Genomic DNA, 25,935 nt, shown 5'->3' on the forward strand with positions numbered 1-25,935 from the left:
GAGCCTGCCCACAGGGAGGGAAATCTACTGATGGCAAGCAAGGTGCCTCGGGTTCGAGATTACATGAGGCTGTGGGCAAACAGCCTGAGTGTGACACCTTACATTTTGCACCTGAGGTGCGTCACTTGCCTTGGCCTTGCCTGTGGAGGCCTTGTTTCAGAGCTGGAGACAACCTTCTTAGCGTTTGTATAGCTCGTGACTGGGAGGATGTGAGAGACGGGATTGGGCCTGTCTCCTGTGCCTTGCGCAGGGCCTGGCTCACTGTCGGCGATCGACGAGTTTTGCTGAGTGCATAACTGGGTAGGATCTGGGGAAACCAAGGTCGATGCAGCAGTGAGCCGTGTCCCTGTCTTTTAGAGCAAATGGGCAGAAAGAAACTTATCTTTTAGGATGGGTCATTGTTCCCGCCGAGCAGGGAACCCGATGCAGGACTCAGTCCCAGGATCCCGGGATCATGCCCTGAGTTGAAGGCAGACGCTTAACCCACTGAGCCACCCAGGCGCCCCTCACCAGCAATTTTTAATGGCTCAGTCTTTCTTAAGCATTTGACTTCATTTTAGGAACCAATGTCTTTCTTTTCACATTCATATTTAATCAGTTTATAATATATAAGTATATAAAAGTATATAAGTATATATACATATGCTCATATAATATTTAAGTATGTAAAATAATATTTAATTACATTACCTAGGGGCAGACCTTAGCGATATTGCAGGTTCGGTTCCAGAACACTGCAATAAAGCAAATAGCATTTTTTTTTATTTTCCAGTGCATATAAAAGTTATGTTTACACTATACTGTAATCCATTAATTGTGCGATAGCATTATGTCTAAAAAATGTATATCCCTTCATTAAAAAATACTTCATTGCTAAAAATGCTGACCATCATCTGACTCTCAGTGACCCATCATCACCGATCACCAGATCATCATAACAAACATAATCATCGTGAGAACATTTGAACTATTACGAGAATCACCAAAATGTGATGCAGAGACACCAAGTGAGCAAAGTGTTAAGACAAGGTATTCTTGTAGTTACCATAGGTAAACAGTTTATGTTTTATACAGAGCGTAATCATACAGGTCACCTGGGAGAAGTATGTGTTAATGAGGCTGTACTCCAAGTTTAACCACTGTGTTCAGGGTCCTGTGGCCACCGTCTTACACTCTACAGAAAGCCTGGAGCACATTGGTCCTGTCAGCTCAGCCAGTAGGGCTTGGTTAGGAGAATATCTACTAAATCCACATTATACGACCAGTTCCAGATTTTGGTCTTCCACTTCGGATGGTCAGAAACCAGATTTTGGTAGGGACAGAAGGGAACGAGACTTAAGATAGTGGCTTAGACTAATGGATTCCCAGAGGCCTAAGGTCCGCGGCCCTGTCTTAGCCCTTCGTTGGAGTGAAGGTAACTGTCAGAGGATCCAGGCTATTGGAAGTCTGCATGGTGAACATATTCTGTGTTGTCTCAACGGCTCTCTTTTTTTTTTTTTATTCCTTCATCACATAACCTGTCAAAATTTGTAATTATTTTAATGCCTGCTTATCTGGTAATTGCAACTGAGGGCCGAATGAGGCTTTTTAAAATAGTTTTAATAGGCTTTAATTTTTACAGCAATTTTAAGTTCACAGCAAAATTGAAGGGAAGGTACCAAGATTTCCCATCGCCCCCCTACCCCACACGTGCACGGCCTCTGCCGTTCCTGACATCCCCTGCCAGTGTGGTACATTTGATACCACTGATGAAGCTCCATTGACCCGTCATTATCATCCGAAGTCCAGGGCTCACATTAGGCTTCACCATTGGTGTTATATGCTCTATGTGTTTGAAGTAATGTATAATGACAGGTATCTACCATCATAGTATCATACAAGAAATCCCCTGTGCTTCTCTGATTCCCCCATCCTTCCCCCTTAACCTCTGGCAACCACTGATCTCACTGTCCCCATTGCTCTGCCTTTCCCAGAGTGTCATAGAATTGGGACCCTACAGCATGGCTCAGATTGGCTCCTGCCACTAAGTCATATGCATTGAAGTTTCCTCCATGTCTTTTCATGGCTTGACAGCTCCTTTCTTTTTAGTCCAGAATAATATTGCATTGTCTGGACGTCCCACCATTTACTTATCCATTCACCTACTGGACGACATCTTGGTGGCTTGCAGTTTTGGCAATTTACGAATAAAGCTGTTGGAAACATCCATGTGCAGATTTTTGTGTGAACACAAGTTTTCAGTGTGTTTGGGTGAATACCAAGGTGAACGAGAAGTTTTGTTGGTTTGTCTTTGTTGTTGCTAGTATTATTTTTCAGTGACAGAAGAGACTTGATGAGGTTAGAGGCTACTGGGAAGGATGCAGTAGAAAATAAGATGCTGAAATGTCAAGGATGGTGCAGATAATAGAGATACCACGGCCCTGAGCAAGGACCCCGGGCCTTAGTGCAGTGATCAGTCTTAGAGGAGAGGAGTGATTCCTTATCCTTTGTAGTCGAAGGAGAAGGAGGGGGTAGACGGGGGAAGGGGGAAGGGAGGGGCTAGATCCAGGATCGAGAAAGGGGGTAGATGCAGGAGGGAAGGCTAGTAAGTTGGCAGAAGTTGAGAGAGTTCGCCTCATGGCTTCTATTTTCTCAGTGAAATTAGAGGTAATGTCTTGAGGGTTTCAGAGGCATGGTGGAGCTTGGAAGAGCAGTTCTGGAGAAGGGCTTCTCACCCTGGAAATATACCAGGCTGGCTGGCTTTTGGGAGCCCACTTGGGGCTGCAGGCTGTGCCTGGTTGTGGCCCTGGCCTCTCGTAGCCCTTGGAGCTCAGGGGTAGGTATGAGAAGGTGGACATTGGATTGCTTTAGGGTAGCTTTGCCAGATGGGTGCATGGAGCTCAGAATATGGTGAAGAGTGTGGTTGAAGGATGGCTTCTCCGAGGCCTTCTCTGCCCACTTCCTTGCTTTTTGACTGTTTTCTGCAATGGGGCCACTGGCTGGGTGAGTGAAGAGAGGCTAGTGGGGGACTAGCACATGTCTGGGAGTGTCTTAGGGGCAGTTTACTGGACTTTCCTTATATTGAAGCACTCCAGAAATGCTGGATCCATATTTTAGGAATTGGCAATTCAAGAGTGTAGGTAAGTCAACACTAATTGGGAATTTTTGTGGGCCAGTGCCTGAAAATATAAAAAATGAATACACAGGGATGCCTTTGTTCCAGAAGTTTATCGTGTAGTGGGGGAGACAGGTAAGTAATTATAGGGAAAAATTATAATGTGTTAGGTCCAAAGATAAAGACATTTCGCTGGTGTTGTGGGTTCCTAGGGATGACTGGATGCTGACTCAGCCCTTTCCCCACGGTGCCGGAAATCAATACGCAGAAAAACGCTGAGCTTCGCCTCTCTGGTCGGAAGGGATGCCCTGCAGGGCAGCGGGTCTGGGCTGGACTGGAGTTCCGGTTTCCTGTCTAGGAGCTGGGGCCGAGCTCTCAGCAGGGAGATGTCAGGCTCCCTTTGGGGGACCACGGAACCAGCAGGGGTGAAGCCCGGCTTGGATGCCTCAGCACCGCAGCGTGGATTTTCCGGGGCAGGGAGCCCCGCACGAGCAATATTGAGCTTTGGCAGATTGCGTTCCTCATCAGAGCACAGGGGTTTGCTGTAAAACCTCACTCAGCAAGGGATCTGTCAGGGCAGCGTTGGTCAGGAAGGGGCTTCTGGACCCTGGTCTTCTCAAGGGTCAAGCCTGGGACTCATCCTCCCAGCCCCCATCCCAGAACCTTCAGGGGCAATGTGACTTTTTGGGATGAACACCCAGGTAAGGTTAGGAGCCTTGTGCGGGTTTCATTCTTGTCACGTGAAGAGGGAACGGGGGTGATAGTAATAATAGTAATGATAATGATAGCAACAAATACTATTACAACTATTAGTGACATATATTAACTGCTTGCTGAGGGAGTGACATCCTTTAATCGCCACAACAGGCTAAACGGTAGATGTTAGGGGCTCCGTGTAAAAGGTAAGGACTCAAGGTGCGAAGAGGCTGAGCAGCTTGCCTAGAGCCGTTGAGCGGGACGTCAGACCTAGCGCACAACCTGGGCGCGTTGAACTTCCAAGCCCACTGTCTTCACCACGACTGCCCACTGCCCCAGGGACATTTTACATTTGTGCGTTGCTTTCCGGCGTTCAACTCACCATTCCCTCCATGACGTCACTCTAGCTTCAGAGTTCTCCTGAGAAGCGAGCAGAACAGGTGTTACTGGCCCATACCAGAGATGTGCAGACTGAGGGTCGGAGAGGTGGGCTGCCTTGCCCGGCGTGCATGGCTGCTTTATAGCTGAGCCTCTCACCAGTGTTTGCCGATCTGTACCCTCCCCCTCTTTTCTACCCCGTCTCCCATACAGCTCGTCTCCCGTGCAGGACTACAGCTTGCATGCCTTTGGAAACAGCCCCAACCACACAGGAGGAGGAAGCAGCCTGCGCTGGGGGTGCTAACAGTACCTACGGTTGTTAAGGTAGCTTTCAGGTGGCCTGTTATTTGAAGAGTGGGGCTGCTTAGGCCAGGGTCTGGGATTAACCCCTGAAGAGGCTGTATGGCTGGACACAGAGCGAAACCAGCCCAGGGAAGGCTCACCTGAGACTGACTTAATAAGCAGTGGTTGTTTGCCTTTGGAGGACCCGCAGTCCCCCAAGGTTCTTGGTGCCCATTGGCTATCCCCCTGCACTTCGCTTATTCCTCACTAAGAACGATAGCCTCTGGCGGGGCGCCTGGGTGGCTCAGTCTGTTAAGCACCTGCCTTTGGCTCAGGTCATGCATGATCTCAGGGTCCTGGGATCGAGCCCCGCATCGGGCTCCTTGCTCAGCGGGGAGCCTGCTTCTCCCTCTGCCTGCAGCTACCCTTGCTTGTGCTCTCTCTCTCTGACAAATAAATACATAAAATCTAAAAATCCACACTTGGCAAAGTGTGCAAACGTGAGTTTTGCACACAAGATCTTATTGGCTTCTCATAATAGCCGTGAAGAAAGCCAGGGAAGACATCTTATAAATAATTATTGGAGGGCTCAAATGACTTTTTCAAGATACACAGTTATTATGTGGTAGAACAAGGACTCATAGCTCTAAAGTCTATGGTCTTTTTACTGCCCTTAATGATTTCCAAGAACCCATCTGCTCTGCCTTCCATCTCCTCAGGGCTTCGAAGTTTTCAAGCTTATGTATTACTTCTATTGCTATGTTTTTAGAAGACTCTGGTGACAAAAATGCTTAACATTTGGTGGAAAGTGAGTTATGTGGCATGGACACATTTTACCAATGCTCTTCAAACCCAGCCCAGTAGGTATATGCTCACTTTGTTATTGCCATGGTCCAATCTCCAGTATTCCCATTGTTTTACCAATGGACCCTATCACGTGCCAGGGTATATGGATGCTCATCGGTGCAAACGCACCCTTACCGCTCTGCCAAAGTCGTATTCTGCCATTGGTGGGTGAGAGGCTCCACCTTCTAATAGGAGAAGCAATGCAATTTTTATTAGTTTATCATTTTGAAGAAATACTTTTGGCAACTGCATGGCTATACTTATTCTCCATGGGTGAGCAGCCAAGGCAAGAGACTCTGAGCGTGTAAGAACGGACATAAAAATTACCTTAGAAATTTGACAGGGAGAATGAACCATAGAGACAATAGTCTGACCCTTTTAATTTACAGATGTATATATCCACTGGGATACTTTTGGCTGCAAGAAACAGAACACCTACCAGCCAGGTCTTACATCATAAGGACATGTGTCATATACTTAACAGGAAATCTGGAGGAAGTTGTAGTCTAGGTGGTTTCCTTGGCCCCAAACATGCAGGTTCCTCCAGTCTTAGCCCTCTGTCCTGTCCATGCATGGCAATGTCCTCCGCTTCAGTTCCAGCATCACATCTCTTACAAAAGGTCTAAAGAGGAATCAAGAGGGTATTTGGAAGTGGTGAGTGTTTTCCTCTTTGTGTCTCTGTTTTTTTTCTTTTACGTTAAGACTTTATTTTTATTTTTTGGGGTGCCTGGGTGGCTCAGTCATTAAGCATCTGCCTTCGGCTCAGGTCATGATCCCAGGGTCCTGGGATCGAGCCCCACGTCAGGCTCCCTGCTCGGCAGGGAGTCTGCTTCTCCCTCTCCCACTCCCCCTGCTTGTGTTCCCTCTCTCGCTGTGTCTCTCTCTGTCAAATAAATAAATAAAATCTTTAAAAAAAAGGACTTTATTTTTATTTTTTAATTTTTTAATAAGATACTGTTCTTTTTTAAAGATTTTGTTTATTTATTTGAGAGAGAGAGAGAGAGATAGTGAGAGAGAGCAAGCATGAGCAGGGGGAGAGGGAGAAGCAGGCTCCCAAGGAGCAGGGAGCCCGATGTGGGACTCAATCCCAGGACCCTGGGATCATGACCTGAGCCAAAGGCAGATGCTTAACTGACTGAGCCACCCAGGTGCCCAGACACCTTTTTTTTTTTTAAGAGTGGGTTTATCCTCTGACCCACACATGCATGACCTCTTGCATTATCAGTATCACTCACCAGAGTGGAACATTCATTACAATTGATAAACATATATGGACACATCACAATCACCCAAAGATCATAGTTTACATTACAGTTCACTCTTATTGGTGTCCATTCTATAGACTTGGACGAATGTGTAATGACATGATACCATTATTATGGTATCATACAGAGTATTTTCACTGCCCTAAAAATCCTCTGTGCTCTGACTATTTATCCCTCTCCTGGCCTCTGGCCCCTGGCAACTATTGATCTTTTTATTTTCTCCATAGTTTTGCCTTTTCTAGAATGCTACATAGTGGGACTCATATAGAATGTAGACTTTTCAGGTTGACTTCTTTCACTTAGTAATAAGCATTGCAAGTTCCTCTATATCTTTCCATCGTTCGACAGCTGTTTTTTTTTTTTTTTTTTTTAGATTTATTTATTTATTTGAGAGAGCGAGAATGAGAGAGAGAGTACATGAGAGGGGGGAGGGTCAGAGGGAGAAGCAGGCTCCTCGCCGAGCAGGGAGCCCGATGCGGGACTCGATCCAGGGACTCCAGGATCATGACCTGAGCCGAAGGCAGTCGCTTAACCAACTGAGCCACCCAGGCGCCCGACAGCTGTTTTTAGTGCTGAATAATATTACATTGTCTGGTTGTAACACAGTTTATTTATCCATTCACCTGCCGAAGGTCATCTTGGTTGCTTCCAAGTTTTGACAATTATGAACAAAGATGCTAATAAACATGGACATAACTTTTCAACTCCTTTGAGTAAATACCAAGGAGTGTGATGGCTGGGTTGCATGGAAAGAGTATGTTTAGTTTAGAAGAAACCACCAAACTGTCTTCCAAAGTGACTTTACCATTTTGTGTTCCCGCCAGCAATGAATGAGAGTTCCTGTTGCTGCACATGCTCATCAACACTTGGCATTGTCAATGTTCAGATTTTGGCTATTCTAGTAGGCATGGAGTGGTATCTCATTGTTGTTTTAACTGGCATTTCCCTGATGACATATGATGTGGAGCATATTTCCATAAGTGTTTTTGCCATCTATATATCTTTGGTGAGGTGTCTGTTAAGGTCTTTGGCCCATTTTTCAATTGGGTTGTTTGTTTTTCACATTGTTGAGTTTTAAGAGTTCTTTGTATATTTTGAATAATAGTCCTATATTAGACCATCTCTGCTTTTCAAGGATGAAACTCTTATCCAGAATTCTCCCAGCCAATTTCCCCATATGTTTCATAGATCCCTGACTGCAAGGAAGGCAGGACAGTGTGAATTCAACATTTGTAGCCTCCATTGTTGGAAGCAATCAGAGAGAAGGGGGTTGGAATGCTTCCTGAGTGGCCAATCACTGGTACCTAATGAATGGAGATCCTGGGCTCCTGAGAAACAGTGGGACTCCTCCAAAGTCACATAGGCAGTGGAGCTAGGACTAAAATCTACATTTTCAGTCAGAGATCCAAAATGGGCAACTGAGTGTCTGGAGAGGAAGAACTTCTGTACCAGAGCATCTCTTCTTCTGTTCTGATCCATGGAGATTACATGTCCTAGATCAAGATCCCAGAGCTGTCATCTGAAGCCCACCTCCTGATAGAGCAAGCTGGCCTTGGTGGTCAAGGATTATCCATTGTTCCTTTTGTCTCTTAGCTTGCGGGCCAAGACACCTGGTCAGTTGTCTGGCCATCACAGAAAATGCTGATGTTTCTTCTGTCAGAATTTATCTTTTGCAAGGTGTTGGTAATTTTTTTTATTGGTCAAAGGACAAAAGAAAAGTACTTGAGTCTCTAATTCCCCTAAGGTGAGCTATTTTAGAAATCCTCAGAAAGTCAGGTAGGAAAAGATCACAGCCCAGATCAATAACTGCCTCCTGGACTGAGAGCAGAAGATGCTTTATTTATGGGCCTGGGATGTTGTGGAGTGTAGGCTCAATACCCAGGTCTTTGATCACATGGGCGTACATAACACTAAGCAGTGAATTATTAAAGCCAAGAGAGATCGCTTGGTTCACATTTCTCCCTGTGCCGATGCTCTAAAAAGCAACTTCTACTCTCTTGACTTGAAAAACTTCCCAGAGCTGTGATTTGGAATTGCTTTTGCCCAAGATCTTAAGTTCCATATAGGTCAAACCCTTCACCTACAATAAATGTATTCCTAGGAGGGTATGTGTAAGTGCCATTTGGGAAAAAACATGTGGTGTTTTATTGCGCTAGAGAAGCAGGCAGGCTGAAGAGATCTTGAAGCCCAATCCTTTGCAAAAAGTTTCGTTTTTGTCATGCTATTTTGTAAAGCCAACGAACTCCACCCTACGTATCTATTCAGCGTGTGAAATACTGAGTTGGTGTTTCTAGGAGATGAGACCACACTGTGTTTCCATAGTATGAGAGGATAGGAAGACACTGGGATATTTGTTCTGTACCTTGGGCCATGAGATTCTGCCAATAGTAGAAGGCTGAAAATGTATCAGGAGCTACTTAGAGATTTCTAATGTGATTGAGAAAGTCCAGAAGAGCATCGTGGAAAATTAAGATCTGTGTAGAGAGTGTAGGGATGCATTTGGTAAATTCTGATCGGTATGTAGGAAGACACTGTGGTCCTGTGATCAGATCCTATGGATGTCCTGTGAGACAGACCACGTATTTGTGGCCTGTGATCACTACATCTCATTGTAAATGAACAAAAAGTTGTCCTAGTTTTGTGTGTCAGTCTCTCTTCAGAGCTGATATGCATTCTCTGTTCATACTCCCCCTTGCCAAATTTTTAAGCTTTGTTAGTCTTAAAGCCTAAACAGTGCAGGTCCCTGGAAGATTTTCATTTACACCTTTTGCTGGATGGAACTCGAACTCCCCTCTCAGGTTTCCTTACCGTGTTTCTTAGGCACATTCCAAACATAGGAATTTCCAGAGGAAGATGGATCTATTTCCATCATATCTGGTCCCTTTTTTTCTTAGGATTTTCTAGCATCCCAAGACCCTATTCCTTTGTCTTGGCTAAGGCAGGACCAGACTCCGTCTCCTCATCTTCAAACAACCAGGCCTTTTGGACCTCAGTGCTTTTGCTCACCCTAAGCCTTCTGGAATCCTCCCATTCCACTCCACTGTCACTGGATAACATGCCTTTGGTTCCAAAGTTTAAAAACCGAGCAAAGCTGGCTTAGATTAAAAAAAAAGAGAGAGAGAGAGAGAGAAAATTCACTGGAAGAAAGATGAGGGGACTTGAACTCAAAGGTGGAGGTGTAACAGGGCCTCAGCAGCCAGGACTGGGAGGGGGTAGAAATTCAGGTAGTATTTCCTGTCTCCCCTTTCTCCTTGTTTCTCATCTCGGCTTTTCTTTGCACACCCACCTCGTTCTTGCTTTCTGCCGACTGGCTCCCTTTGCCCCCTGTTTACGCGGTGGAAGACATGGCCGCCTTGCAGCTCCCAAGGTTAGAAGCTATACACTCATCTATAATGAGAGGCTCAAGTTTTTTCTTTCTGGGTCCCAATTCTAAATTCCAAGGAAGGTACTCTGATTGGTCCATTTTGTGTCAATGACCCCTTTCTGGACCAATCAGCAAAGTCTAGGGGCCAGGAGCAAGCCACAGAAAGGTAATACTGCTGTTAGTACAGGGCCGATGTGATGGACGGGCCGATTTCAGAGAACACGGGTAAGCAAGTCCAAGGACATCTGCTGTCTCCCTTCTTCCTGCCTATGAAATAAATGGACCCACTTTTTCCTCCCTTTTTTCTTTCATATGTTCAGTGAATGTCTCAGGCAAAATGCTAGTGGCTATAAATACAGCTCTGAACCAAACCTGGTCCTTCCTTCAGTGATCTTATAGATGAGCAGAGAATACAGCTCTTGATTATCCTTTACAACCCAGTTCAGACATGACTCACATTAGCTGGAGAAGTCTTTCCTGACACTCTCCTTGTCCCTTTGCCAGTGTGGTTTGTGTTACCCTCGCTTTCTCTTCCCCGTGACTCTGGTACTTACCTCGGTTGTGCTAATCACATTTCATTATCATTTCATTCCCATGATTCTGTCTTAGTAGTTTGTAAGCTGCTGGAGAAAAGAGACGGCCTTTGAATTCAGAGTAGTTGGCCCCAGGTACATGTTCAGTGAATGTCTGTTGATTGAAAGAACTGCTCTCCATATGTGGAATCTAAAAAAACAAAACAAAACAAAACAAAACCCCACACAAACGAATAAACAGACAAACAGAAAAACAGAATCAGAGCTGGAAACACAGAGAATAAACTGACGGTTGCCAGAGGGGAGGGAGTAAGGGGATGGGCAAAATGGGCAAAGGGGAGAGGGCAATACAGGCCCCCACATACGGAATGAATAAGGCGCAGAAGGAATACAGTCAATGATCATTGTGATAGCATTGTGTGGCGGCAGATGGGGCTCTCTTTGGGGTGAGTGTAGCATACTGTATAAACTTTTGGAATCACTATGTTGTACACCTGAAACTAATGTAACGTTGTGTGTCAACTATATTCAAATACAAAACTAATTAAAAAAAAAAAAAGAAAGAACTGCTCCCCTTTAGGAAAGAGGCCTCTATTTCCTCTGAGATGTGAGGCAGAGGAGGGGTTTCTGCATAGCTATGTGTAGGGGGCTTGGCATCTCTTGGGGGGACAGGGCTACCACGAACAAACGCACTATCGAGTCTGAACAGGGTTTGGAGGAATTAGCCTGCTGCCTACAAGAGCAGGAATTGATAGTCCTCGATAGTCCCAGTGGGACATACTCCACAGCCTGTTTTTATTACACACAATGCAGGTCAGACCACTAATTTGATGACTTTGTTGCATCTTGGAGTTTTCCTTCCTAAAAGGGAGGCTGAGAACGAGGTATCGCCCTTCAGACTACTCCATTATTCATTATTTCCTTTCCTCATCAAGCCCCTATCTGTGACAGGCTCCAGTGGATACAATCAAGATTCTCAGCTTATTGGAGGGGAAAATAAGTGAAATGAAATTTGCCCAAAGCATACTTTGAGTGAGTCACAGAACAATTAGCAGTACCCAGGTTTGATTTAAATGATAATATATTTTTTTAATTAGAATAAATTTTGAAGTATTTAGCCAGTGCTTGTTATACTCATAGAACTGACTCATGTCAGTTCATGGATTTTTGAGTGAATACCATTGTTGGTTTTCAGTTTCCAACAATACATAATTGGCACCCAAGAGCTCCACATTTTTCCCTTTCCCCATGAGTCAATTGTGAGTGGCAGGAAGCAGGAACATTTCTCACAGGTCTGTGCTTCTTTTCTCTTGATGAATTTCGTATTATGCTGGTTGCTTTTTCCTTGCCATCCTCACGGGACTATACTCTGACGTGTTGGATGCTAGGATGTTTGGTAGGGGAAGTTTCTATTGCATTTGCTCAGGCATTCTCCTCCTCTGTGTGTTCTCTTTAGCCCACATTTTGGGGAGAAGATCAGTGAAAATAATCCTTTCTTTTTCTCCCCACCTTGCTTTGGGCAAGAGGATGGTTCAAACAATGACCATGTAAGTTATTAGAGGGTTTTCTCTAGTCAAGGAACCTTTGGTTCTCTCCTCTGTAAAATGAGGTTAACAGTAGAATGTACTTCATAAGGTTGTTGTGAGAAATAAATGAGAAAATAATAAAGGAATACATACAAGCACTCATAGTACCACATGGCACTTAGTAAGTACTCGGTAAATAGTAGTTACTGTTAATTTTTCTAAGACTTTCTAGATGCTCACCAGTATCTTGATGTAGAGAAAAACAAACAAATCAGGACCATCCTTCTACTCCTCCCAGCTCTCTTGTGCCACAGTCCTCATGGCGCTCAGAATCCTTCAAGAAGACCAGCAATGGGCTGGGGACATCGCTGCTCTCCGTCTCCCACCCTCCAGACTAAAAGTGCTCTTATCCCAAATTTAATATCTAAAAGAAATGTGAATTCTCTGTACATATATGTTTTTAATCTACTGACAATGAGTTTTTGCTTCCATTTATCGTTCACTTAAAGTGGTCTTTCAAGTTCAACAGTAAGCAATTGCTGAAAAAGAACAGCTAAGAAATCTGGATTCTAATTAACTTTATCTCTAATTGTTATGTAGCTCTGAGTCACTGGCTATTTTTTGTTTTTTTTGGTAAACAAGGGTACAAACTACAAAGATTAATGAAGGTTGTCAAGACTGGTGGAAGAACAAAACTGAAAATTTCCATAATGGTATCTTATTTTTTCTTTCTTTCTTTTTTTTTTTTTAAGAGAGAGAGGCGGGGAGGGGCAGAGGGAGAGGGAGAGAATCTCAAGCAGGGTCCATGCCCAGCACAGAGCCGACAGAGGCCCCGATCTCACCACCCTGAGATCATGACCTGAGCTAAAATCAAGAGTTGGACGCTTAACCGACTGAGCCACTCAGGGGCACCACAGTGATATCTTATGAATCCAATACTTTGCTTCATTTCATTGCATAAAGCCTGGCAAAGGTAGGACTATAGTTATTTCTGTTTTGGTGTGCGGGAAGACCAAGGCACAGAGGCACAGTCTCTTTCACATGGCTTGATTTTGAGATTCCTTCCCTCTCCTCTGACAAAGCTCTCTCTGCCCTGTAATATAATTGCCTTTTTTGGGTGTCCTTCTCACACTAGAATGGGATGTTCTTGAGGGTAGAACGCCATCTTGTTCTTCCCTGTGTCTGTCTCAAGGCCTGACACACAGTGTGTTTGTGCCCAGTAATGTAGAAAGAATGAATTCATGAATGAATGAATGAAGAGAGCCAAGGCTAAAGGTTTGATCCAGTGATACTTAGGCAAATGCTCGTTGACTCCTTCTGCACTGCTTCCCATCCCACAGTGACCATGAAGTTATCAGAGGAAAAGGAGAAATGGTAATGTATAAAGCTATAAACAGGGGCGCCTGGGTGGCTCAGTTGGTTGAGCATCTGACTTTAGCTCAGATCATGATCTTAGGGTCCTGGGATGGAGCCCCACATTGGGCTCCCTGCTCAGGGGGAAGTCTGCTTCTCCCTCTGCCTCTCCTCCCACCCCTGCTCTCTCTGTCTCTCTCAAACAAATAAATAAATAAAATCTTTAAAAAAAGCTATGAACAGAAAGCACTAAACCAAGGCTATAGATTTTTTAAATTTGATTTTTGTTTTAGATAGGACATTTAAAGAAATCTAATCTAACAACATTAATCAGTTCCCGTGGATTTACTGAGGATTTGCTCTGTGTCGGGCACTGAGCTCAGTGATGCTAGCTTGCTCTCTAGTTTGGGAGATAGGAGGGATGGATGTGAGTGGCTTGCTGAGAGTCAACAGTGAGAACTGAAGGTCCTAAGAGACAGGGCAGGAGACCATTGAAGGGGCTGGATTTGTCCTGAGCCCTGAAGGGCAGCGGCTAGCAAGTTGGAATAACAGAGGGGACCGAGGAGAGGGGAGGCATCAGAGTGGACAGTGCAGGGTCTGTTTGGGAACTACCTGGGAACATGCCCTGCTGGCTTTTCACCGAAAACCTCGGGACCTTTCAGAGGGTTGAGAATTTCCCTCATGTCCTCTAGTCCAAGCAGGTTCATGGTCCCTCGGTACGGTGGTCTGAGATGTACTCCTCTAAGGCCAATTAATCACCTAACAGAGTTCATTTGTCGGAAGAGTCAAGATTAACGATACCGTGGGGGCGAGAAAGAAGAAAGTTGAACAAAGAAAATGGTAAATTGACACATTCGAATTCTCTCTTTGGACATCCCTTGTCACCTGCTTTCCAGCCTGGACATTTGAGTCAGACAGAAAAAGGTTTGGGTTTACTTTTTTTTTTTTTTTAATTTGACACTTTCTAGATAAGCTTAGCCAGTTATTCAACCTTTCTGAGCCTTAATTTACTCAGTTATACCACAGAGTAAAGAAAATTGCTTTTATCCTTGCAAAATTGCTGAGGATAAAAGGAGAAAGTGTAGGGAAAATGCTTGGTGTGTGGAGGGCCCCTGCACACTAGGTGGTCCATTAGAAGGCTTATGCCTACAGAGACTTGGCAATGATGTGAATGCATAATTGGAAACTAAGTATCAGATATGTATAAGGGGCTAAGACAAAGCTTCCTGAAAGGAGCAGCTGATACTCAGAGCCGTCTAATCATTATTATTACATTGAAATTTGATCCCTGTGTTGTCAGATCTACTTTTTTAAAGAAGTCAATAATCTAGAATTTTATATGCCATCCTTTGATTTCAAATATGACAAGTGTGACAGAGATTACTAATTGCCCCCACGCTCCACTTTTCCTTTCTTTCTCTCTGTCCTAGAACCCTCAGGTTTTAGTCAGGCGCATGCTCTTCCCTTTCTCTCGCCCTCCAGCCGCTAGATAATATATATTTCAGCTTCTCTCGCAGCTAAGTGTGGCCATTGATCAAGTTCTGTTCAATAGAGAGTGAGAATGAGTGACGTGTGCAAGTTTGTGGTCAGGTTCTTAGAAGCTCCTTGACTTCCACTTCTTTTTTCCTCTTCCCATTGGTGTGAGCCTGTTTCAGCCACGTGGATGGAGTCATCACTTTGGGGACAGTTGGGAACAACCAGGTAAGAAGTAGAGTTACCAACACCCTTGGATTGCCTATCACTCAGCATCCTTACCGAGAAAGAATTAAATGTCTATCTCAATTAACACAGTTATTTGGTCTCTAAAAAAACTACAGGACCATTACCTTAAACAGTACAACTAATTCATAATTTAACAAAATAAAGGAAATATTATCTATATAAAAAATAGTATTTATGGCTGAGTTTGCTGATGGGATGTTAGTCTTTAAAAGAATTCAACACTGTAAGACCCAATCCATGCTGACCAGAAACTTTAGTCCCACTGAAAATACAAAGCAATTAACCCACGATACAAAATAAGAGTGTGTAGAGTCCGAGTGCTTCAAGAATTCAGACAAATCAGGTACCAACTAAAGACCTCCTACGTCCCTTGCTAGGTCACGGGCAGTGCATTTCCACTGTCAGGAGCCCTGATGTAGCAACCAACAAGGTGATAAAAGTTGGACTGGGGACAGGTGCATTCGATGCCTGTGACAGGTGCTTTCTCTGCCTGCTGATCCTGGGAACCCTCCTGGAGACAGAGGGATAAGAAGACATGGGCAGGTGAGTCCCTATTGTTGAACACCCACGTTTTATATCCACTGTATCATTGAAACCACCCTACCCCCCTTTTACAGGCGAGGAAGCTGTGGCTGAGAGATGAAACACACTTTCTTGTAATTGTCGGTAGAAGAGGGGTTCAAACCCTTGACTGTTAGGTGCAGAGCGTTTCCTTCTCCCTGCTGCCCCGCCATCGTATCTGTCTCCTCTGTGTGCTGCAGCAGGTCAGTGGCATATTGTGAATGATAGCAAAGGAGATGAGGAGGAGAAATAAACTCTGAGATCTCTATTTGGCATCATAGGCATTGCTTGAAATTAGATTGACGAGAAAGAAATTCAAAAGAGAGGAAAAGGATAAGGTAGAAGAAACGCTTTTTCTTAAAGTTTAATCACAGTGGATAAACCTAGAAGTAACAAATGGTGTTTGGAACATCATTTTTTTTGAGGTTCCCATAATGCATTTTGATCTCCAAGAAGAGAGGCTCATTAAACAGGAAGATTATCTGCTTATTTGGGATGACAAATCTGTTCTTATAATCATGGCTGCAAGTACTTGGGAGCCTGATCATAAACACATTTTCATGATCCTTGCAAAGATTAATGAACGATAATTACTTTATTCAATGGCAAAAACTTTGGTTTGGAGCATGCGTCCTGGTAAAAATTTCTGCTATTCATATTCCAAAATGAATCTACATAATGCATTCCATAATTCCTGTGCTTTTTGCCCTCTCTTCAGATTCACTGGTAGACTCTCTTCATTTTATGGTATAAAATAATTCAACTATTTCATGACTTGTCAGTTAGTGCTTTAAAAAAAAAATCACACGCCGGGCTTTAGTTCTCTGGTGAGCTGGGGCCATTTACTGAGTATTTGTTGACATTGTGGCCGCGGGAACCTTTGTTTCCTTCAACTTAAATGAACTCCCATTTCAATATTGAAGTTTCAGGAACGCCGAAGAGCCGTTCTGACATTACACAGTTGATGCTCTTAATTGCAGTGTAAGGGCCTGGAGACCATCGCGGAGTTGCAAATTAATAAAATCCTTCTAAGTGGAAAGGTCATACTCGGAGACTGGAGACTTTAAGGAGACCGGGTAAAAACCTGGGAAGGCATCTATATTTGCATGGGCACAAATCTACCCGGACGCAGCCCCGATAATTGGTGAGAAATAAAAACGGGAGTGGTGCGAGCAGTCAGGACAAGGTCAGCGACGGGGGGAGGCGCGAGGTGGGCGGGTGGCCGGCAGAAATGTGGGGGAGAGACTACACACGCCACATCTGCCCCTATCTTTCCTCCACGCCCCGAGGTGACCGAGACTGGGGAGCTTCTTTCAGTGATAATGATGCAAATTCCTCTCACCCCGCTTCTCAGCACAAAGGCAGCGTGAGAAAGCAGAGGCCTTGGAGATGGAACGCGTTTCCTGTTCAACCTCACAATCCCTTGAAAATTCTCTTTTCTTTTAGCTACAAATTCACATCCCTTCCAGGAGGTAGAGCTCACCCCTCCAGATCTTACAAAAGATATACTTCAAGCTGTATATATATATATATATAAATTCATTAAAATTAATTCTCCACTAAGTAACCTCTGAATTTCATCTTGTCTCAGGTTCTTGGCCCACAGCACCGTCCCATTTTCCTTCTTTTTTCTCTCCTTGGCTTTCCCACTTTGCTGTGGTGATTGGCTTCAGCATTTTTCCTTCACAGACTCATTGCGGCCCGGTATGAATCTCCCTTCTTTCTCTTTCTCTTTTTTTCTCTCTTGTTACAGGGTCCCTGAAATGCTTCCTTTTTAACAGCTCTTTGCTCATATGATCTGTTCCTGTGATCTTACCTTTTCTGACTCCAAAATCTTTCATTTATAGGGACATACATTCTGGCAAGGCTAGCTTTTTCAGCTCACGACTAGAGACCATGTTCTCATCTCCCTAAGAAGCCGATCGTTCTCTGGCGTCTCAAAATTTTTGTACCTTGAAAGGGGTCAGAGGCTGGGCTTTTAGATCAATCTCTGTACATTGCAGTTTTCCCATTTTTTTCCCTAAAAAAGACTCCCACCCTTCCCCTCATTAGTGTATGCAGTGTATCCAGCACTTTGTCAATGTCGAGGCAAAATTCAGCTCCTTCCCTGATTTCCACGAGAAATTCAAATAGGTTTACTGAATACCTGTGGGGTCCCTGGGAGAGCTCTTCACAAAGCACGGAGCATTTTTCTGGGAAAGTCTCTGTTAGTTTTTTCTCTCCTTTTGTTTTCTGTTTTTTTTTTCCACACCTTAGCCCGGGGTGCTGCTTTTCCGGAGGTACTTAGCCCCATGCAGAGCTCGGCTGCTTTTACTCTGTTCTTCCTAATTTTCTTGGCAGCCAGTTTCCTCTCGTTATTATGTAAAGTAGCTCCCTCTGCTCCCCTGAAGGAAGTCTAGGGCCCAGCCCCATACCCTTGCCTGGAAGGCTGATTCTTCTGGATTTGGATGAATGGGTTTATCCAACAGCTTTTCAACAAAGCTAGCTTTCCCCTTGCAGAAGAATTCTCTGACCAGCTGCTATTAACAAAAAAGACAAACATTTCTGCATATCATTACTCATAAAATGGGGGCTATTAGCACTTCACGGGGTTGCTGGAGGATAAAGGAAACCGCGAACACAGAGGGTTTAGCGCACTGTAGTTTATCATCGCCATCCATCACTAGATGGAATCCGATTATGCAGTTCTGATCTCCCCTCTCCGCATCTGTGTGACCACCTCCATTCCAATATGTTAGCCAGGTTGTCTGAGCTTGCTCCTGGCTTTGAGCTCCCCAAGGGCCCACGCTTCCTCTTATCCATCCTTGTATCTCCAGCACCTGCCGCAGTATCCGGTGCAGAGTGATACACGATAAATATTTGTCGAACAATTGAATCTCCTGGCTTGGGGGGATTCTGGCACATTCTGAAAGAGCACTATATGTAGAGAAAAAGACAGATTTGGGCAGGGATGAAAACGAAGGTCCAGGGCCATTGCTGAAAACTATTCAATGCACGGAAAGCACTTTGCAGGGAGGGGAGGGAGGGGCTGTGCTGGCTTTTTTGTGGATCCCCAGTGCCCAACACCGTGGTGGGCACAGAGGTGCTAAGAGTCCCTACTGATAATAGATTTCTTACATTCATTTTATTTTTTTAATTTTTATTTTTTTAAAGATTTATTTATTTACATATTTGAGAGAGAGAGAGAGATCAGGCTCCCAAGTACTTGCAGCCATGAGAGAGAGAGAGAGAGAGAGAGAGAGAGAAAACAAGTGGGGGAGGGGCAGAGGCAGAGGGAGAAGCAGGCTCCCTGCTGAGCAAGGAGCCCCATGCGGAACTTGATCCCAGGACCCCGAGATCATGACCTGAACCGAAGGCAGAGGCTTAGCCGACTGAGCCACCCAGGCGCCCCTACGTTCATTTTATTTTTTAGCAGCTCGTGATCAATTTTTTAAAAAGATTTTATTCATTTATTTTGAGAGAGAGATGGAGAGAGCAGGGAAAGGAGCAGAAGGCAGAGAGAATCCCAAGCAGACTCCATGCTGAGCACGGTACCCCGAGATCATGACCTGAGCTGAAATCAAGAGTCAGAGGCTCAACCGACTGAGCCACCCAGGCGCCCCAGCTTATGTTTAATTTTTTAAACTTAGTCAGTTACTTAATGTTTTAATAAATAACCTTTAATGTTAATGAATGGAGTTTTTAACTGTATGAACTATTTATCGTAAGTCACCTACTCAAAGCAAAATAAAAGGATTAACTATAAGAACCTCTGTGCTTTCACCAAGTTATCATGTGCTTTGTCCCCTCTGGCTCCTCCTTCCATTGTTTGAACAAACAGTCGTAGCTTAAGGTGAACGGAAGGAGAAAGGACTCTGCTCGGCTGTCCAGGACCTAACTGTGTGAGATTCCTTTCCTGTAGGCTCTGCTTTCCCAGACCCAAGAGGAGTGTGTGTACTGGAAAGGCTGGGCTAACACATGGGAGCATCCCAGGAACATGCTAGTAAAGTGGTGTCCTATCAATCTGATATTCTTAAGCATTTGTTCATCAGAGGCCAACAACCTGTCTCATGGGGAAGGAATGCAGACTGCAGATGGGGAAAAAAATGTAGATGATAGCTCTGAGCAATTCATATCCTCTCCCAAATTGTGCTCCCAACTTGGGTAGGAGAAGTGTCTGCATTATCCCATCACCCTTCTTAAGAGGCAGCTCGGGAATATGCCATTCAGTTACTGGTATGTGTTCCTGGGTGGGGAAGGGCTCATCTAACCCCAAGTGCTTTTTAAAAACATTTCTTCCAATCACATAGACAAGCACCTTGAAAAGGGTTTTTGTAAAATACATTTTTTTCCCACCTCATTACATTTCCAGTGATGTCTTAGCATCCATTACTGACTGACACTCCAGCTGATGTCACCTTAATATTTCATGTTTAGCTCCATTGTGTCACAAACTAATAAATACAAAATTCACCGCTTTTCCCTATCTTCCTTGTATTTCCATAGGATGGATGTTGAATGTGAAATAAGCTGGCCTTATATCAAATCCTCTAGCTTGTAAGTAGTTGAACTCTCACCCAAGAAAAGTATCTTATAAATGTATGATTCCATGTATTACACAGATTATAAATCTTCATATAATTTGTCATTAATTTTGATCACTTCAGTTTTTTGGTATATAGTAGTGTTTTATTATTCTAGCAATTGATGTCTGTTAATTGTGAGGTTCTGAAATGTTCCTACAGGTGTTCTGTCTCAAACAAGGAGGTTATGGAACAGCATTCTGGAGCATTCCCCACCAAAATTACCCTGGTAAGTATGGTCTGATGACTGAATAAATACATGAATAGAACACTATCAGGCTGATAAAAGATCTTGCTTTTATTTTGGGCTCTCATACCTTGAGCTGTTGCTCCAATTTGTACAACTGTAAGATGGGAATACTGATTTCTACCATGTTTCTTTTATAATGGGTGAAATCAGTTAATAACTAATCTCATTCTGATATGTAGAAGGCAAAATTTCGGTGCTGACCAAGACCTTAGAAATCTCTTCCAAACACTCTTATAACCCTGAGGCCAGAAGTTAAAAGACTCCGCTTGGGTTATGGGTCATACTGTGAGGGCTGTTTGCATTTGGCCCCATACTGGTGAGCTGTTGCCATTTGCCATTGGCAACATTGTGTCAGGTGTTCTCTGACTAGCACATATGAGGACTCCACCCATCTGGTGGAATTTTAAATTACCCCAGTGATGTAGTTTTGGAATACAGGTGAGGTTCAGTGGGGTGGAGTCTGGAGCCAACGACCAAGAAAGAATTCTTGAGGCATCTTTGGTGCAAAATGGTGGTTTATTAAAGCACAGGGACAGGACCTGGGGGCAGAAAGAGCTGCTGCCCCGGGGTTGGGAGGGGTGGCCGATTATATAATTGGGAGTTGGGGAGGTGAGGACAAAGAGGGTGTCCAGAAGGACTGTCATATGCTGAAGACTCTCAGGACACTGGAGGCCTGGTTATTGTCAAGCCAAGGCTGTTTTTCCCTCTAATGAGGCACTAACAAGAAGACAGTTGGGAGTTTCCTGGAGGAATGTTACATTCCTCCTATCACATGTCCTTGTCAATAGGCTTCAGGTTCAAAAGAAATTCAATTTTATTTACATTTCCTTCTGCCTCAGCCTCCCTCAATTTCATGTAGGGGAGGGTGATGTTAGGGCTTCAGGAAACTGAGTTATGGGTCTCTGGAAGTTAGGTTATTGGTAAGAAAGCTTCCTCCTTGTAAATCACTAGGACATTTGTAAATAAACTGAGGGAGACTCCTGTCCTGCAGGACTGTGATCTCTATCAGTTAACCATTTGCTTTTCCTTTAGGGCGGCCAGGAGTGCCTGAGGAATGTCACATATATCACATGGGGGGGGTTTCGTGGGGTGTCAGCTTCAGCTTTGTCCTCAGCGAGCCTTCTGCTCCGTCATCACAAAGCCCATGACAATCTCCGTGTGATCAAGCTAGCCACCGAGGGCAAGGGAAGTTAATAAAATTCAATCCTCTTGAAGAAAATTAGCAAACTGATGAACTCACTGGCCATAGGGGTATTCTGAGATCCAGATGGACACCTGACAGAATTCCATCAAATTTTCATGGAGGCAATTAGTTGCCTTCAGTTAGAGCCATTCAATTATAAACTAACAATTAAACCCCAGCCTACAACATTAAAAAGTGATTAGCTCTTCACTAATAATCCATAAGAAACATCAAGGTGATTATGAGGGAGGAATGAGAAGGTCTGAAGTACAAGAGGATTGATGTTCAGATTATTTGTTCAGCATTCCCTCACCACGGGATGAGATGGTGGAATTTCTTTGGTAAGATGCATCTGCCATTTTGTTGCTATTGTTGATAAGAATGGGGAATTCTGTATCTTACATCTTTGACTTCTGCCCGCGGATTTTCTAAAGTTTTATGTCCTATTCTGGTGTAGATACCAGTCAAAAAAGACTTTTCAAGCAAGGCTTGAGGGTTTTCTGCCGTACTAGATGACATTTTAATGGGTGTTGGGTTAAAAATTAATTGGTGGTAGTTGAAGGTAATATTATTCAGAATCCTTGGTTGAAAAGGAGAGAAACCCAACTCAGACTTCCTCAAGTGAAAAAATAATTTATTGGGTTTTTTTTAACTGACAAGATCCTGGGCTCTCCACTTGAGAGAAGATTGGATCCAAGTCCTCAGTCACATTTATTTATTTTTTTAAAATTTTATTCATTTATTTGAGAGAGAGAGAGAGAATGCCGGCAGGGAGGAGGGGCAGAGGGGCAGAGGGAGAGGGAGCAGAACCGCCACTGAACAGGGAGCCTGATGTGGGGCGCTGTCCCAGGATCCTGGGTTCATTACCTGAGCCACAGGTAGATGTTTAACTGACTGAGCCACCCAGGCGTCCCCTCAGTCATGCTTTTAGGACCCAGTTTCTTCCTTCTTCATCTCCTGGCCAGCTTGCCTGCCTGCCTGTCTTCCTTCCTTCTACCCCTTCTTTCTTTCTTTCAAAATAGTTTATTGAGATGAAATTAACATCGCATAAAATTAACCATTTTCAGGTGAACAATTGTAACACCTTGACGATGTTGTGCAGCCATCACCTCTGTCTAGCTCCAAAATGTCGTCATCACTCGGAAGTAAAAGCCCTTACCCACGAGGCCATTTCTCCCTCTTCACAACCCCCCACCACCAGTCCCTGGCAACCACTAATCTGTATTCTACTTCTATGGATTTATCTATTTTGGATATTTCATATAAATGGGATCAAATAAGATATGACCTTTTATGTCTGGTTTCTTTCACTTAGCATCATGTTTTGGAGGTTCATCCGTATTGTAGTATATATATCGGTACTTCATTCTTCTGTTTTATAACTGAAGAATATTCCATTGTATATATACATCACAATTTGTTTATCTATTTCTCCACTGATGGACATTTGGGCTGTTTCCGTCTTCTGGCTATTGTGGATAGTGATGCCATGAACATGTGTGTACATATACTTCGCTTGAATACCTGTTTTTAATTCTTTGGGGTACATACCTAGGGATGGAACTGCAAGATTATATGGCGATTCTATGTTTAGCTTTTTGAGAAAGCACCAAACTGTTTTCCTTAGCGACTGAACCATTTTTACATTCCCACCAACAATATGCACAGGTCCAAATTTCTCCACATCCTCACCAACGCTTGTTATCTCTCCTTACTTCTTTTTATGATGATAGCCCTCTCAGTGGGTGGCAAGTGGCACCTTATTGTGGTTTAGATTTGCAATTTTCCTAATGACTAATGATGTTGCATACCTTTTCATGTGCTTGTTGGCCATTTGTATTTCTCTGGAGAAATGCCTGCTTGCTTTTGTAGGGGCTGCTCTCTCTCACACACCTGCACCGTGGGAGGGTGGCCAATCATCTGTTTGCTTGGGACTCAGGGGTTTCCCAGAACGCAGAACTTTTAGATTTTAAACCAAAGAAGTCCCAAACAAACCAGGGTGAGTTGGTCACCAACGTAATGGGAAAGATGGCACCTGGAATCTTGAGCTCATATGACTTTACAGTTTGGGCATCAGAACTGTTGGGCAAGAAATAACATGATTATTCCTCAAATCGCAGGAACACTCATGGTGATGGTTTGGCAATTCTAATTGGTCTGACTTGGAACACAGATCCATCCCTGAACTCTCTGCGGCCAGGGAGGTGACATGTTTAAGCATGTGTTCACCTTGAGTTAAAAGATTATCTTCTCAAAAAATAGGGGTGAAGCAGGATTACTATGGAATTGGGGAGGTGATTTTCCCAACGTAGGGATGCTTGGCAGCCACCTATGTGTTCATCACAAGCATCTGTAGGCACTTGCTGTCATGCTTGATGCGTGCACGTGGATCATTCCATCCAGTGCTCACTATACGCCTACTGGATAGATATTAACACACTGCGGTAGATGTTAATTAATAATTCATATCAATACTTGGTAGATATTAATATTAGATGTGACAAAATCAAGCCTTAGGAAAGTTAAGTTACCATGCTTAATGTCACATCATAAGTAAGTGCTGGAGACAGAATAGGTTAATCTACTGTTTTTATTGAGATATAATTGACATATGACATTCTATTAGTTTTAGGTGTACAACATAATGATTTGATATATATATATATATCATTATTTGCAATATATATATATTGCAAAATGATTTAGGTTAATTTTTAGTATGACACCTTATAAAAAAGAATTTCCAGGCAGCAAAGAGAATTGAACTTCAAAGCAGTTAAAGAAGCTTCCTTCAGAGAACTTTGTATCCATCAGGGCCCATTCAGGAAAAAAGAACCATGCGTTGTTTTAATAGAGGATTTAATAAAAGGAATTTGTTAAACAGGTATTTAAGTATTTAAAGGCAAAAGGAAATGCTGAGGTAACACCGGAATAGCAGCTTCAGGAAGAACCTACTACCTCTACAGCTGGGGGAACAGAAGCACGAGCCTGGGGTTATTAGCATCTAGAATCTAGAAGATTCTAGAGGTGCCGGTATCTCTGAAGAGGTGCTGTGCCGCTGGTTCTGGAAGCATGGGAAACATTTGAAACTGGAACCAACTACTACTGTAGGTACAGAAAGCAAAAACCAAAGCAGATTCTTCCCCCTCCTGCAGCTTTCCAGTCTCCCCGTAGCACCCCCTATTGGCAGAACCCCGTAGACAAAATCGGCGTGCGAAGCAGAAATAGCTTGCAGGCTTCTCTGGAATCACAGAGCATGGCAGGGCGGCTTGAGAGCAGAGACAATAGCTTAATTACCAACACTACCTTTAAAAGTGAGAAGCTCTTATCTTTCAGAGTTCACAGTGAGACTGTTCATATATAAAATTAGAGAGATGGTTGGATGCTTTTTTTTTTTCTTTACAATCCCAGAAGCTTTTTATTTTCTGAAATTAAGTTTATTTTTCTAGATTTGAGGAATTAGCATAATGAAAGTCTGCCTTCTTTTGTGCAGATGATTACTGGACCTCTCCCCGGTCCAACTCCAGATAACATCGTGCTTGAAACTTTCAGACTCAAATTCATTTCCATTCTGGAATTTACCCATTGAAGTATTGCTCAGAGCTGATGTGGAAAGATCCAAGGCTTGGGAATTGGAAAGGTGTCGATTCAGTCAATCTCCCCTCAGCCACTTTGCTTGTGGTTTAACCTCCAGGGAGTTAATCAGTCTTAGTTTCCTCATCTTTTAAAGGGGCAGAGATAATACATATCAATATCATAGGGTTTTCATAAGGTTTCCATGAAATGATTTATAAAAACCTGGCATGATGTCTAGAACAGCAAGGATGCTTAATAAAAACAAATTCCATTCCTTGTTCTTTTATTCAACCCTGCTGCTTGAGGTCAGATGTGAGTTTCAGACAGACCACCTCCCTGAATGCAGAATCTCACTTTTGTAGCACCAACGAGAACTGGACAGGCATTGCTGTCCCCCACCTAATTCCCATCAGTCCTCTCTTAAATCTCCCTCAAATAACCCAACGATTTAAGGAGCTGTAGGATCACTGAATGTGTAATTAGAGCCAAGACAAGTTCCCTATTTTCTCCTCCCAACTAGATTGCCTCATCCTTCCTCCTATGAGAAGTCTGAACCCAAAGACTGGTTGCTGTTTTTTCCTTGCTCCCCTAAACTACCCTAAGATTTCTTAGGCTCCCTGCTCAGCGGGATGTCTGCTTTTTCCTCTCCCCTTGCCCCCCGCCCCGCTCGTGCTCTCTCCCTCTCTTGCTTTCAAATAAATAAATAAAATCTTAAAAAAAAAAAGAAAACCAGGGGCAAAGACC

The 25,935-nt window shown here is 43.7% G+C and overlaps 1 long non-coding RNA gene across 1 annotated transcript in view; it reads left to right on the forward strand.

Annotated features, from left to right (window-relative positions):
• The first annotated feature begins 10,795 nt into the window (after positions 1-10,795).
• LOC116646906 overlaps positions 10,796-25,935 on the forward strand; it is a 618,727-nt gene continuing 603,587 nt past the window's right edge. Inside the window, exons 1-3 of the long non-coding RNA XR_004302238.1 lie at positions 10,796-12,697; positions 14,030-15,602; positions 20,345-20,411. This is a non-coding gene — a long non-coding RNA (uncharacterized LOC116646906). The remainder of the gene's footprint in view (positions 12,698-14,029; positions 15,603-20,344; positions 20,412-25,935) is intronic.

Source organism: Phoca vitulina, unplaced genomic scaffold (genome assembly GCF_004348235.1).
Source record: "Phoca vitulina isolate PV1807 unplaced genomic scaffold, GSC_HSeal_1.0 scaffold38, whole genome shotgun sequence".
NCBI lineage: Eukaryota > Metazoa > Chordata > Mammalia > Carnivora > Phocidae > Phoca > Phoca vitulina.